Source organism: Pungitius pungitius, chromosome 13, assembly GCF_949316345.1.
Source record: "Pungitius pungitius chromosome 13, fPunPun2.1, whole genome shotgun sequence".
In the NCBI taxonomy this organism is placed as follows: Eukaryota; Metazoa; Chordata; class Actinopteri; order Perciformes; family Gasterosteidae; genus Pungitius; species Pungitius pungitius.
Genome location: NC_084912.1, coordinates 6,311,169 through 6,327,830, shown reverse-complemented (window position 1 = coordinate 6,327,830; position 16,662 = coordinate 6,311,169).

Sequence of the window (16,662 nt, the reverse complement as noted above, 5' to 3'; positions counted from 1 at the left end):
TGTCATCCTGTATTTAGTGTATATTCATTCTAATTGCTGCCGCCACACGAAAGCTGTTTTGCACATTTAATATTTTGTTTGTACAGTCATGTATATTTACTCTGAAACGTGCAAAATGTTTATTTTAAAAACAGGAAAAACTCGAGTGCTGAACTAAACAGCCCGCGGTGCGTGTGAGTGAGTCCTAATGGCTCCGGCCTCAATTGTTTTCCATAATGAAACATATTTTTAATCTTTTTAAGATATCCTTTAAAAACACGGCTGCGCTGGTGACGACTGTTCCTTTGATTGTGAGCGGCATCATTGCCAAGGTGTGGTGCCCCTGTCTGTGTTGGCAGCCCGGTCTGATGTCTTTTGTTTGAGACTCAAAGAGCTCTTTTTCCTGTTCAGTTTCCCTCACTATTTTTGTTTGTGTGAGGTGTTGATGGACTTATACGTTGCACAGTTTCCTTTTAGTGTACAGCGCCAGATGTTTGTGAGAATAACAACCGTAACCTTTTTTGTCAAAAAATGACACAAATTGTTTATTAGCGGTTCAGTCCGTCCGGTTAGTGTACGATTGTCACAGCCTCAGTCGTACACTGCCTGTGTGTCTTTTCCTGTGTTCGCGATCTCACTCTCGTGTTGGCGTGGGAGGAGTTGGAGTCATTTATGATATCAGATATTCTCCAGGAGAGCAGGAAAGTCCTGACAGGCTGAACAACCCGGCATCCTCTCACGCAGCGGCGCGTGTGAGTGTGCATTTTAATCGGGGGTAGAAACGTCTCTCTGGGCCTCGCATTGCACGCCGAGGAGGTCTTGGCGCTCCTCATTGTGAACGTACAGTAAATCTAAAAAGGTCTCTTCCCTCTAAATCAAACCGTGAAGCAGGCCCGGGGCGGGGGGGGGAAAAAAAATAAAAGACACAAAGAAGAGGCGACCGGTTATTTTGTTCTTTTCACTTTGACACTTGGTTATTCCATTCCTCTCAAAAGAATTAGCCCCATCGTCGCATAAGCAATGCCGCAATCACAAAGACGTGACAAAAATGTCTCCGCACCCTCGAGTGCCCACTTATTTAGTGCGCCTCTGTGCCTCCGTCCCCGCGTCCCTGATATGATGTGGCTCCTCTATTTTACTGTTGACATAGCGCTATGAATGTCTGAGCACTTTGCAAATGAAGAGGCTTGAACTCCTGACAGGCTGTGTCGCCGGCGCCATGACACACTGGCCCGCACATGCTGTGCGGCATAATGATGACATTAGGATCCAGTGATAATATCAGGACGCACTTCAGATAAATGACTGATAAACCAGGGGTTGTGCCTCTCGTATTACACGCTTGACAGAGCAGCTAATCAGTGTCCAAGTGACTGCTATTACATAAATCATGAGGCCGACTTTGATGCATATTCCATCAGTGTTCCCTATTCATCACGTCATCTGGGTGGGGGGGGGGGACTCTCTGGATGACTGGCTGCCGGGCCAACACACATTTTAAGAGCACATTATGTTTTCATTAGAATTTGATATGATCCATTCCAGTGTTGATTTGATTTTCACGCGCTCGGGTCATTTGATAGGAAACTACCAAGGAGAGGGAGGTGTGTGTTGTTTGCCGTGTGGTCGAGCTGTTTGAGGCGTGTGTCGCTCTGCTCTCGCTGGCCACGTTTCCCGTCAAGATGCTTGTTGATAAAACACGATTGCATCTAAATATAATAATCAGACTATTGAAATGGTCAAAAATGAGCTTTCTATTTTCATTTAATTAAATTATCCTTTCCTAATTTTACAGAACCGTCTTGAAATGAAGATGCCGGATCAAGGAGCCGAGCGGTGCATTGCTGCTTTATTTAGCAAAAAATAAAAATCAAACCTTCAGAGAGGAAGCTGGAAGGGAGATGTGGGGTGTTGAAGTGAGTCACCATGTATGTTTTATTCTCCGGTATTGGGGTCAGAGGATGTGAAGGTGGGGGTGTTAATTTAATCCCCATTCTTACCCAGAGCATGGCCACACTCTCTAAGGAGCTTTATCTCTGACAACTGTGTCAAATTAGAGAGGCCACGAGCCCCTCATAAAGAATATGTCTGTCAGACTACATTGTTCCTGGTCTCGGGGAAAAAATACGGCCGAGAGAGACAAAAATAGAAGATAACACCGTAGTCCCACAGTCGGACTTGAACATGATGAAATAATTTTCAAGCCATGTGATCCCGTCAGAGACACGAACGGCTAATAAAACTGACGTCCACGTATCATTCTCTCTCTCTCTCTCTCTCTCTCTCTGGCGCTTTGCTATTCATAGATTTCAATAAGTATAGTTGAATACACAAAGCCGACCTGCTCTGCTTATTATCCCCCATATTTGTGAACATATCCGTGTAATTATTTGTTATCTTTTTTTTTTTCCTAATAAAATGCGTGAACACACTTGTTAAAAAAAAAAAAAAAAAAAAAACTTTATGGGACACAAATTCATTGTAATTTGACCTGACTGCGTGTAATTGATGGGAGGGTTACATTCCATTAGGCATGGTGCGTAACTCTAGGTCCGTCCAGTCTGATAAGTGCCCATCATTTATCTCCCTGGTATCAGCGCTGTCCCACATTCAAACATGTAAAACAACTCTTAATGTTCTCCCCGGTCCCCTATGGGTGTTTCTCCCTGTTATCATCATTGCCTCTATTCTAGGGGGACTTCCTCTGGAGACAACATTTTCATAGACCTTTTGACCTAAACCATATTTTCCATTTGAATGGTCTGACTAGTGAATATTTACAAGCATGTTTAATGTATAATAGATCTCATCTGTGAGTATCAGGCGTCATTTTCTGCTCAGTCAGGTTCTAGTGTTGGCCTCGGCCCCTTGCTTGAGGTAATGTTGACCCCTTTTAAAAACAAAATGACCTTTGCCTCATTTAGGCCAAGTAGTATTCATACATATTGTACAAGTCCTAAGGGCATACATGTTTATAACAAGGAAAGCTAGCGGTCTCGAATGTAAACATCTTAGCACTGTAATATTATTGTATCAGTAAAGTCCCAGAAGGTGGTAGATTTAATAATGTGGGTGGATTATATAAGAGAGAGAAATAAAGCAGTAATTTGAAATTGTTTGGGGACCTTTTGTGTCAATGGTTATGGAGGCTAAGGGACAATTTCATTCCCTTAGGCCACTGTTAAAAAGGCAATGACTTTTCTTGTACATGCACAGCATTTTGGATATCTACATCCGTTACCAGCACCACAGGCTTTTATCATGTGATTAGTAATGCATAATACATTTGATTCTATTATCATGCATGGAGTGAAAAAAATGAATGAAGATGGTGAGAGGACGAACACGTTGATGATGAATAACGTCCGCAGCAAACTGCTTGAATATACATTTAATAGTGAAACAGATCTCGGTTTGCTTCTCGGGTGCTTATACAACCACAGGGTTTTTAATCTCTTTCTTGCCGATGAAAGTCACAGTAATTGCTATATTTCCCTTTTTGTTTCAAGGACCTTTGATGATCCCTTGGCTTGCATCAGAGGGCAAAGTCATTAGTGGAGAAATGAGCTCAAGTGAAGAGAAAGAGATTGCGGGGCTCCCAGCATGATTGGAAACTTTGCCTCACATTGCATCCTAATTTGAATTCAATTTTCAATGTATATGTGATAGATAAGGACAATTAGAAAATGTGTACTTAGAATAATTGGTGACTCTAACACCTCCCTATTTAGTGTTTATAATGCGATACATAAACATGTAATACATGGTGTATAACATATGACGTTGTCAATAGCAGATATGTGGAATCCTTATATCATTCCACTATAATTATAAACATTAATAACTTAATATATGAAGACGTTTACTGTTGTTTAAAATGTGTTTGACCACGTTATTAATTTTCTGTTTGTACAACAGATGTATACACACAAGTAAAGACATATTTATACACATATTTGTGCAACTACATAATAGTGTGTTACAAAACATATCATTAAATGTTTACACACATGCACAAACAACAACAAATATATCTGGTCATGCTGTTGTATGAACAGATAACCAATGACAATATAGTTGTACACTGTGTATATCAATAAAACTTGTGTGTTCCTTTTCATACTTTCTTTATTTAAATGTACACCATTAATTATTCATGCTGCATTTTAAATTTCCCATATTGTAACAGACGATAAATTGCCATCCATATGACGTGCTATATATACACAGAGGAGTCAGATTTCACACAGTAGCTAAGCCGGCAACATGCTCCATGCTAGAATTCTGCAATCATCATCAAGTCGTGCAGGGAGGGAGCGAGGAGGGGCGGAGGGACATGTGCAAATATGAAACGCTGTCAATCAAACTGCGGTATACAACACACTGTTGCGGTTGGGTGACAGTGGCTCTTTCATGTAAATCACAGACATTAGAAATAAAAGACAGGCCTGTTGACTTGTTTCATGCTGGGAATCGGTGGCCCAGCATGTGTTGCTCTGTCTGTGCTTCACTCTCCTGTGGAACCGCTGTCCCCTGGGTCCTAGCACTGCTCCCACGGGTGCACTGCATATAATTACCCACAATCCACCCTGAAACAGCTCTCATTTACAGTAATCAACAGTCTGCACTTCAAAGGATTCATGTGGCATCAGAAAGCAAGCGCCAGTGTGTGTTATTACAAATTGTTCCCTTTATATGCTGAAACTGATGACGGTGGTAACGAAGGCGACTGCGAGATTCCCTCATGTCTCTGTTAGTATTATCGTTATCGTTAGTTTTTTGCCCATTAAGGGTTGATGAGAGCGAAGATGATATATTATATGTTGTTATCGACTTCAAAAGCTGCCTTAGTTCAATATAAGGCCTGAACAACAGCAGCAAAAAGCATCGGATGTGCAATATTATACAGGAGGGTGAGAGAAGAAAGGCGGAGGAGGGGGGAGGGGTCGATGGGGGGAGAAGGGGGGGGTTTAGCTTCATCAAGGGCTTAAATTTACATGACTAACGAATTCAGACTACAAGTAAGAATGCAAAATCATTTGATCATTTGGCAGACATGATGGTGGTCTGTGTGATAATGGTCATTATCATAAACCGGAGCCGTCATTAGGCTTGATTTCAGATAATGGTCAGTGTGGAAACCATTTCAGACAAAGAAAAGCCGTTCGCCATTAAAGACATATTAAGTGAATTAACTCACATCATGAGTAGGGAATCACTGTGTCGTATTGCCTGGAACATAATGTGCTTATAATGTGAAGTGATTTCTCCTGACTGGAGACAAGTCCTCCAGTTTACATTCATAATAATTTGCTTTAACCCTGCAGCATTTAGCGAGTCACACAACAGAAAAAAACATCTTTCTGTAAAAGATCTTTCCTTTTGGTATCCATGTTAATTTACTATAATTTAGAATATGCATGTTTCTAAAATTCTCGATGATATAGCCCATATGAATACTATGTTGCTTTACATTGTGTTAATGTCATTTTCATATGATATTTTTTCATTATTCATTTGTCCATATTAAAATTGATACCTTACATGGGTATCATATGTAGTACAAAATATATACGTATTGCTTAAACAATACAAAACAAGTGTGGGATTCGTCAATAGTAAATATATTTTTATTAAATTGGCTGTTTGGCAAACAAAACGAAGTAAGCAAAGATTGGATTTCGATAAATCAAATTTCTAAATTGCACACTAAAATGTACACACCTCAGTTATTTAGTATTTCCGAGATGCTTTCCTCATTTACTTTTTGGCAAAATGGCTGCGTTGCATCCACAGAGACTACCTTCAGACATGACATCCCCAGCTCTCCAGTGGGGAGAGCGGCGTCCTCCACAGAAGCTGCCTCTGACCCGCTGGCACTGCTGGGCCTCATCATCGCCGGTCCATTAGGGATGCTGGAGCAGGTCTCCGAACGGGCCCGGCTGCACCACATTACTCCTGCCCCTCACCGCCGGCAGGTCCCCTAGGGGCCAGGTCATGTCATGGCATGGGTGCCCTGTGAGTGAGCTTGTACCAGGTCTGCCCTTGACATGCCCCCCCCCCCCCCCCCCCAGACACTCCCTTTCACCACTCCTCCTCCTCCTCCTCCTCCTTTTTCTCCTCCTTCTCCTCCACGGAGAAGGGAGAGCAGACCGTTCGGATGGGGCACGGGGGGTGCCAGCTGGTGCCAGCTGCGAGGGGAGATATCCAAGGTGGCGGACACCTGTCCTAACTCGCGCCCCCGCCCCCCCACCGCCGGCCCACCCCCCCCCCACCCCCCCGCCAGCTCCCACAATGCATCTGGTGCGGCCCCGCAGACCCATCGTGGGGAAATGAGGCGCTAACCTTGAGGAGAAATGCTCCCAGCGTCGCATTAAGAGAGGCCCTAATTGCTGCGCGCTAGCACTGCCAAATGACATTAGGATGTGCTGTCGTTTACTTTAACATAATGGCTCAGCGTGTTTTTTGGCTAAACTTCCTTTGCTTCTCGGAGGTGTTTCAACACAGAGGCCATTTTGGCCTTATCATGACCAATCAGCGGAGGACTTGAGGGTGATGGCGATTCTTGAGGACAATATTTCTAAAGCTATTTAAAAGTGGTAAAATTGCGCTCCGTGGTGGAAAAAAAACAAAACATGACTACTCTGTACTATGAACTCACTATGCCATGTAAATGGCTGCCATTTGTGAAATAGCAAGTGCATTAACTGGAGTGATTGTATTATTTATTCTCTCTTTTATCAAACCACATGCTTGTATGGCTTTGTCGTTTTAAAGGTACACTAACACAGTCCCACTCAGCGTGATTAAATTACACAAGCATGCTGATTACATTATGCATACTGTAATAAGAATAGCCCTGACCGGTCTGTAGCAGTATAGCGAGCTCCGCAGAGAATGATCACATGTTTCGGGCGCTGCACTAGATTTTTTGGGGGCAGCCATTAGCAGAACAAAAATCACCTTTGATTTAATGAAAGGTCCTCATTTGCTTACCGGCTCCCCTCACTTACGGGGACATGGTTAAATTAAGCACGCCCACCAGCACCACCCCCACCCCCGTCTTTACCTCCTTTTCCGAAGGAGACACCGTCCCCTCTCCTGCAGAATAATGCTGTGACGATTCTGTGATCTGGTGTTTCAAGTCTGCGGGAGTGTCAGAATTCCACTGCAAGGTGCTTCTAATTGCAGATACACCTCAGCACTTGAAAGTAATGAATGTGAGCATGGTGAAACCTCCAAGGATCAAACGCTAGTAATACATCATCAGTTCTGAAAAGGGTAATTCGTTTCCCTTCGCCAAGCAAAATATTAGAAGTTCAGATAGGGGTTTTTATTATTAATTTATTCTTCCCCCAATACATGATTTTGTAATTGAAGTGCTATGAATAAAGTAAGCCATATATCTTAGCGAGCCACAATGCATCCGTTGACTAGACGTGGGATTTCGAGTGTGTAAATATCGTCTGTAGCGAGTCGCAACAAGGATGATTCTTGCTCAAACACACTTTGGTGATATGTTTGATTGGATTTTGAGCCATGTATTTCCCAAGATCATAACAAATCATACTTTATTGTGTCCCATCGTAGATCTATAGCGTTATTTACCGTACTTCTGGCAAGCTTAACTCCATGATTTTGTTTGAAGTTTTGTTCAGATGAAGGCTCCCACTGTCGGCAAGTCGTTTTTTTTTTTACGTTCTTACATCGAACAGATTTTCTTTTTTTTTTACAGTTCGAGAAGGTATCTGTAAGCATTTTCTACCCCGATACACTCTGAGGTGCCGATGCACAGGCCAACAACGCAAATGTAATTTCTAAACTTTGCTTCACCTGATCACTCCAAGGAGCACCACCTCCAGCTAATCGGGCCACGGGGGCCCAGTCCAAACAAGTCCTCCAGTTCAGTGGAAGGGGCCGTCTTGCTGCTTTGACCCTTGCGACCACCAAGCTGTTGAGCTCCGGAACGCGGGGGTAAAAAGTTCAAAGCCCAGCTGTCGGCGCGCCATCTCTCCCCGTCTAGGCCGCGGGGGCCACTCCCACCGCCCCCCCCCCCCCCCCGCCCCCCTGCCCCCCCGCTGCCTGAAACCGGGGCCTTCACTCAAACAAAATCCGGATATGCCGCGGCTCCTCCAATGGTGCTCCAAACGGCCCCGAGAAAACTCAGTTGAGCGCAGAGTGTTTGTGTGTCGGCGGGATGTAATTTACGGGCCCTGTGTGTCGATTGCGAGCTAGCAGCCTTGTGCAGGGACCGGCGTTTGAAGGCTGCTCGTGGCATCTGCTCGCGCGGCCACCGAGGAACGAGCATAACAATGTGCCATTCACGGGCCAGATGATGTCCAACTGCGAAGAAGGAGCTCGGACAGGAAGGGTAGGGGAAGGGCAAAAGAGACAGGAGAGGTTGATGGACTTTACAAGAGAAAGAAGAAAAAGAAAAAAAAAGAAGAAATCACAAAAAAAAAAAGTAGCCTGACATGTTTCAAACATGAGAAATCCCAGTGTTTCACGACGTATTCATCGCATACTTGCAGCCTGTCACTAGATTACCCACATAATCAATTCCTTGTTTCAGTGGAGAGACAAATCAGAGCTGGGGTCTGCAGTTCAAGTCCGGTCTCAGCGACCTGTCATCTGGGGGGGGGGGGGCACAGTTAGGAGGTGGCTGGACCCTCGGGGGAGGGGAGAAAGTGCTGGGGGGTCTGAGGTGTAAAAAAAAATTTCAGGGGCTGATAAATGAGGCTCTTCCTAACTGCATATGGTATGTGTTTTAAACTGACTCCCCCTCGGCCCTCCTCATAGCCAGCCATCCTTCATGAGGAGTTCAGGGGCCCTCTGCTGTACATTGGGGCCCTGTTTTGTTGCCAAGACAGGCCCCCTGCATAGGCTGCATATGGGACTGTATGACGTGGGGCTTGGCCGGCTTTCATGGATTGTTATGGTGGTGTTACGAAGGCTTCACAGTGGGTCATAGTTAATTTACACTGACTTTGTATGCTATTAGTTTCATAAAGAGAACGGGTTGTCGCTCAGGATATACACCTGCTACCTGAGAATAACAGAAGTGAAATTACAATATTTCCAAAAGGAAAACAGCCAAAAGGCGAAGAATGAAATGTCATCCGTCTGACAGTTTCTTAATGTGATCTTGAAGTACGAAGAAAACAGCTTTAACACCATCTTCCTTTAAATGGAGTTATATGTAACCACTCTCTGCACAAAGGGCAGTGTGTGAACATGACACCATGATGTTTCAAAGCATCAACAGCAGCACTTGTAAATTGTAACTAGTGACAATATCGTGACCTTTGTGTTGCAATGAGCACTTAGTGTAGGTGATTTCTGCACGTCACAGACGTCTATCGGCCACCGTGGTTTCTCACTGTCCTGTTCCAGTATTCTTCTAACCAGCCAGCCGGACACATATACCCCCCCCCCCCCCCCCGGTTATTCCACTGGACCTTTACCCCCTCTCTTATAATAGCACCCCACTCTCTCAGTCTTTCCAATGTATTCTACTCATTGTTTACTGTACATGCGGGTCCAGAGTAATAATAAATAAGGAGCGTGCGTGCCGTGCCAACATGATTGATTACGACAGGGAGGCAAGGTCAGGATGGAGGAACAGGCTAGGGCTGTCCGACTCATTGAGTTAACACTGTATCCGTATTGTATGAATGTCACCAGCGATCCTGTGATTTATTACTACAGCCACTGCTCAATTCTCCTTTTCTGCCTCCCCCCTTCTTATGGTACCTGACCGAGATACGGGATATGAAGTGTAGACAAAATTCAGCACGTCAGCGGGCAGGTTACATCTGTATTGGGATATTTGAGGTATTTTCTGCATTAAATAATTAGCTTCAACAACCAAAGCGTTTACGGAAAATGAAGCAGAAAAAACAATAACTTTGCATGTTTTTAAATGTATGTTAATTTGATATTTTCCCCACTTTTTATTTTTTAAGGATTCCCTAATTTAGGTATTCCGTCAGTTGACCTAAAGTGGCGTCCGTATGACACCATGTTATGAACAAAGACACACACTCACACAAACACATACATTATACCTGCACACAGCGCCTCTGCACAACCACAACAGGGTCTAAAAATCCAAAAGGACAGACTGAATTGTTTACTTGCTTGAATAACACAACAACGAACGAAAAAAAAAAGTCATTGTCACTTTCAACAATATATACTGAACTACTCTTTCCTTTCAGAGGATCTAACCTTTCGTCTTGGACTGAATACACAATGCCCCTCTGGACCTCCGGACTGCTCACTCTTTAGTGCATGTCAAGAAGACACCAGTCTGGACTATTTCCTCTGGGAGGTGGGTAAGCAAGCGCCACGCTCTGTCAGTTAGCGTAAAATGTTTCAGACTGAAGATGGATGGAGACGACGTGTCACCGTGGCTCAACCGGGCTTTCACTGCTGCCACGGCCACGTCCTGGTCACATCAACCCAAGCGACCGAATCGCTAGGACCTGTCCTTCCTTTTGAGTTAGCATATACACTACATGACAAAGCGGGTGGCCTTCACTCACTCGGGGCAGCAAAAAAAAAAAAAAAAAAAAATGAAAAGAAGGTTCTTTTGGCACGAAAACAGAACACTGTAGCATATCCAAACGTAAGTTATTTAAATTGAAAGAAAGTTAAAGGTAAGGGAAGCGCGGTGGTGATGTCACTGATGTTTTTTGCACAGCTTGGTTTGCAATCACAGGCCGTTACCGTTGAAAAGAACCAGCAGAACGAGAAAAAAAACTCAAAGGGTCCGATGACCGAGGCCCTTGACACGGAAAGTCTCGGAGTGCTGACCTCTGCGTTTGACCTCTCCAAATATGTTTCCACAGGCAATTCCATAACTCTCCAGCCAACATTTAAACGCTTCCTGTTTGACAGGAAGTTCCACATCACTCTGTGGGACCCGTTCGAGGGCTCAACTGTGCGAAACGGCAGCGCGCAGAAACCAGAGTTAATTTATATCACGTCTCATCGCCTCTTTTTGGAAGACTGCACTCACACATGTACACAATCAGCCAGAGACAAACTTTTGAGCACCAGGCTTTTTGGTCACGCGTGCTTGTGCACACACACACACACACACACACACACGCACACGCACACTCTCTCTGGACTGGTAATGTACCCTCCATTTGAGTCAAAGGTACAGTATGTAGTGGCCATACATACTTCCTGAAGTAAAAGTCTCTGTATGACAAGATATCTTTCTCACACTTTTATTCTCTCTCTCTCTCTCTCTCTCTCTCTCTCTGTCTCTCTCTCTCTCTCTCTGTGTGTCTCTTTCTCACTCACTCACTATTTCACAATGTTGTTATTGGAATGTGTGTGTGTGCTGGTGCGGACTGTGAAACTGATGAATGACCAGCCATGGCAGATTCATAGTCCGGATCCTGGTGCAGCTGGAGAGGAAACTAATGGCAAGCTGGGACTATGGAGGTCTCAGAGCTAATACCTGTCTCTTCCATCAGGAGACCTGGGGGCATTTTTTTACACCCAGCCAAATAAGAGTCACCCCCCCCCCCCCTCCCCCACCACCAGCACTCCTTCTTTTAACACCTTCCAACTCCTCGCCGCCGCCCCCTCAAGATAACCCCCCCCACCCCCCCTCTCTCATGCACATACATACGCATGCATGCAGGCTGCACGCTTGCACGCACATGCAAGCAGTCAAGCACACAAGCACGCAGCCGCACACAGATGGACACACACACCCCCGCCGAGCCCCCCCCCCCCCAAACTCTCTACGCTGTGGGGTGCTTAGGGGAAGAGTTTAATAGTGAATGGGTGGCCTTACAGGTACTGGGCATCAGCTGTCTCAGAGTAAATGTGCGGCACAAAAGACAAGGATGGGCACTTTACTGGACATTGGCTTCGGCTCCCTGATGATCAGCCACACTGTGAACCGCGTGTCTTCCTTTGCGCGGGAGGTTGAGACGTGCAGCTTGAAGTTGCACACCTGCAAACGCTGCGCTTGTACCCCCCCCCCCTCCCACCTGCAACCAGGTTTAATCCTGAGCCCCTTGTCTCAATACATGTATTAATATTTGCAGTAGTACGCCGACCAATGTTGTGCTCATTAGTGTTCTATACTATGTTATTCCGGAGAGCAGGCTGTTAAATAGAATCAGAGCGCTAGTGGAAGTCATTAGTCAGTTTTGAGTGTGCATATGTTCAATTGACCTGCAGTATGTAAATTCCTGCAACGCTGGCCTTGCATATGGGCCGAGTGCCTCACTGGAGGCCCGTCCAGCATGGTGCCTCATTACAGAGCGGCTTTCCAGAGTCCTCTCTGTTAATTAGAGAGCCTTTGTCCGTCACGTGACTCTGCCGCTCTGACACTCTGAGGTCACGGTAAGGACTTATGGATCTTCCACCCGCTACGTCCGTTTGTCTCTCTGTCTGCTCTCCTTGCTCTGCGAGTGAGTTTCGCTTTTCACATTTTTCATTTTTTTGGGGGGGGGGGGAGTGAATGTTGGACAGTTCTTCGATTCGACGTTGAACTCATCCGTCAACTTTCATGGTTCGAAGGCTTGAAATAATTCAGCAACTTCCAAAGTCAACGTGTTGGTTATTTAAGTCGGTATTTCTTTAATCCACTGTGAAAAAGAGCCAGGCTCAGTAGTATTTCCTTGTTTTTGAATCTGTGAAAATCAGTCACAATGTTCCTCTTTTCTCCCTTTTCACCTGCTTGTCAGACTTGCAAGGCACTCAGTGAAATTATCTCCAGGGCAACAACAAAGCACTGTCAAGATTCCCAGCATCCTCCGGCTTAATTGTTATTAATTTACTGCAATTAAAATGTGTCTCTCTGTCGGGTTTTTTTCATGCCTTGACAAGCATGGATATTGTTTACACGCAAAGAGAAACTGTTGAAGAACATTTGCAAGCAATGTCACCGTCTATGCATGGCTCCAAGCAATTCCGGCACACATCGCGATAAAGCCCATATTTGAATAGGAACGGATATCAAACACATTCATTAGGTTACATGCTTCACTTGATTAATTATATCTGAAGAAAATTGCGGGCACTTCGGATCTTAGTCTGGTAGTATCACCATGTGCCACGGATCCCTAATTTCCAAAAGAAAAGGGAGGGGGGCTAAAGGGGATTTTTTTTTTTCTCCCAGTCTATCCCGGACAGCCTGCCTCTCTCCCTAAGGAAATGAACGTATTCAAATGTATCTCCATCAATGAGCACAGTAATTATGAATTCAGCACTAATTAGTAGATACACTACTTTCCTTGCATATTTGATTTCCACTGTGAGATGTTAATAAGGGAAGTGCCCATTTTTGTCCTATCTCATAAAAATTCCAGAGTGTTGGAGAGGGGGGAGGGGTTGGAGGGGGGGGGGGGGGGGGGTGAGGCGGGATGGAGGGAGGGAGGGCGAGGGAGGGGAGGGGGGGGGGGGGTGGAAGGGGGGGCAGATGGCGAGAGGGAAACAGGGGATGCATTAAGTATGCATGGAAGTCGAAAAAAATAAGTTTACAGATAATTGCCGTGGTTACTGAGGGGCTAAAACAACACTGCTTACCTTAGTTAACATTCTGCCGGCTAAGCATGCCTTTTTAAAGACATTCATGCATTGTATCTCTTCTCTCGTTTACAGGACAAATAAAGGCTTTCCACCAGGACAAAAAGGAGCCCAAATACAATAATAGTGTGAATGAATTACTAATGTCGCACCCTTTTCAGGGAGTATACATTAGCATATGAATTATAGACAACCAATGTTTTTTTTCTTCTTAAAATGTTATATCTCTGCTCAAATGTCATGAAAAAATAAAACTCCAAACAGTTTTGCTCTCTTACAATGCCAAGGGGTAATTACAATATTTTCCCTAAGAGAGAGAAATAAGAGCAACCCTCCCCTTCTTTGATAATGTTGCTGAAACATATTTACAGTGCACCACTGCTTGTGATTTATTAATATAGAAGACAGGCTTTTGTTGCAATGTTTTCATAGCCAGTGATTAGCACAGCCAGCTACACTGAATAAATTCATAAGTGGATTAAATTATCAAAGTGGAAAAAAAAAAATCTAATAACACAAATGTTCATTGGAAGTGAATGACTTCATATTTCCAGTGCTGTCAGATTAGGGAGCAGATGGTCACCCTTATGCCAGGGTTAGTGTGTGAACGCTCATGTCAGAGGCCATACCTTTACCAATAACATGAACATATTTCTGGACAGCACACAATTGCATTGGATACAGTGGATTTATCTAATTAATCCAATCATCTCTTTTGAATGGGGATTTCTGTGCCCATTGGTCTCCTCCCTTTTTGACTGAGATTGGCGTCTTTGTGCCAGGCTGCCAGGCTGCCAGCCTAAGAGGCTGGTCCCCTTCTCAAGGAGACTGTTATGACCATGTGGTGTTCGTGCCAACCTCTGGCTGCGGCGGGGAGATAGGGAGCGAACAGAAAAAAAAAAGAAAAAAAGAAAAAAGGAAGCACACACACACACACATGCGGAACACATTAAACACACACATAACAAAAAACAAAAGTAGACACATAAACTCTCAAACGCGCTTTTAACTGTGATGTATACACAGATACGAATACTATTTCACACACATACAGACTCATGGGCAGACAGGCCTGCCACTCTAACATCTACTTAATCTGTGATAAGATAAACCACAATAAAGGCCTGGCAATAGAGGGCAACGCGCTATTATGAGTGATCTGTACGTTGCTCAACACACACACACACACACACACACGCTAACAAACACGAGGACATCCGTGCAAACACACATACATACACACAAAGGCGGCCCCCTCACACTCTTATTTGACTTTGTGTGTGCTTCGCTGGGTTTATTATGACAGGCTGAGCGGCGGGGAGGGAATTAAACTGTTAAGCAGACATCAGAGGCAGTCTAATGTTTAATGCAGGAGCCGGGGCATGTGCTGACTGATAATGAATACAAACAGGCCAACGTCTTATTTGTTGTGCTTTTCATTGGGAATGACTGGGGTGCTTGACATCCACAGCTAATGTACTGTACGGGGCTATTGTTCTAACCCCCCTCTCGTCCTGCCTCCGTATCTCTCTCTCTTTCTCACTCTGCTTCTTCTTCTTTTTTTTCTTTTTTTTTTCATTTCACTTGTCTTCTTTTATTGCGCTGATTCTTCAAAGCTGCGCTGTCACCGCCATCACACAACAAGCCCGTCTCGGGCTGGATGTGACAGGATAATGTTGTAATTCTCGTGGAATCACAATCTCCATCATGATAATGTGTTGATGGGATGTGGTAATAGTTGTTAAAAGGTCACCCAGTGTGCTGTAATTGGCTCTTTCATACTTCACTACGTTTACTACGACAGAAGGCATGACCTCGCTGGCAGACGCGGTAAATATGCCATCTTGAGAGTGTAATTATACAAGCCAAGCCTTCTTGGATCTCCTTCTCCCGCCTCCTTTGCCCTCTCTTGCCATTCGTTTCCTTACACTCTCACTTTAGATGTCCATATGTAACTGTAAGTTGGCACGATGAATGCAGCAGAGCTGCGGTACAATGCCATGATTGGCAGCGGTACAGTATTGTTAGGAATAGGCAATTGTAAATTGGATTTGGAGAGGCATCCACTTGAAAAAATATTTTCAGATGTATCAACTTGCCTTTGTTTCCTACGTATGAATGCTAAAAAAAGGGACACACAGACATTCTGCCATTGTTATTATCTTCACATTTGAAAAGAAAATACAGAAATGTAAATATTTAAACATGTATATTTATGTATATGTTCACACAATTTTTCTACTGTGTAGATAAATATATATGTAATTGTATACTTAAGGACGTACAAACAGTTTAATCAGGTTAGGATTCCATCACGAAAGCCCAGGGAATAAATAATAAATAACAATCGTAGACATTTCTGTTTCCCTGAGACAGACGCTGCAGCTCTGCTCCTAATTAGTTCAAACACACAATTAAGTAGAGAAATATGATTTATGTTTCTTGGGCATTAGGTGTTGTATTGAATCAATACTGTAATTAAAACAATGCTACAATGAGGGGCAATACATCAAACGCTATAATTGCTCTAATCACACAGAAATGGTAAACATATGTAAAACATACAAGGAATCTTTTATTTTGGAGGTATATTTCTTCAATGTGTTTGTTCAAATATAAATCATAGTATTTTAAACCTTGTATTAAAAAGTATTTTCTTTTTTCCATCAATCATGAAATTACTAATTTATTAGCAAAATGTATCTATCTGTATACATCTATCGATCTAAAATAGAAAGATACAATCTTGTCAAGAGGGAATTTTGATAATGGATGTATTAGTATTACATCTCGCCCCAATGTTTGTCACCTTTTATTAATTCTGTTTCCTTATTGCTAGAATTTTACAAAGAGGCTGACCACTGTTACCTTTTATTCCTTCTTCTAAAAAACACCCTTCTTCACATCAAATATTCCAAAATAGGCCAAAACTGATTTTAGCAGATGTGTTACATTTAGTAATTCATGCATTAAAGTGCATGTGAGTGTGATAGAGGATACAGATCCATAGCACCTCCCTGTGGTGCTGACCATCTCATTGTGTGTGTGGTGTGAATTGGTTCCTCTCTCGACATCTTCTCTTCCATCTCCTCGACTTATTGTCACTCTCATCTACACAGTGAG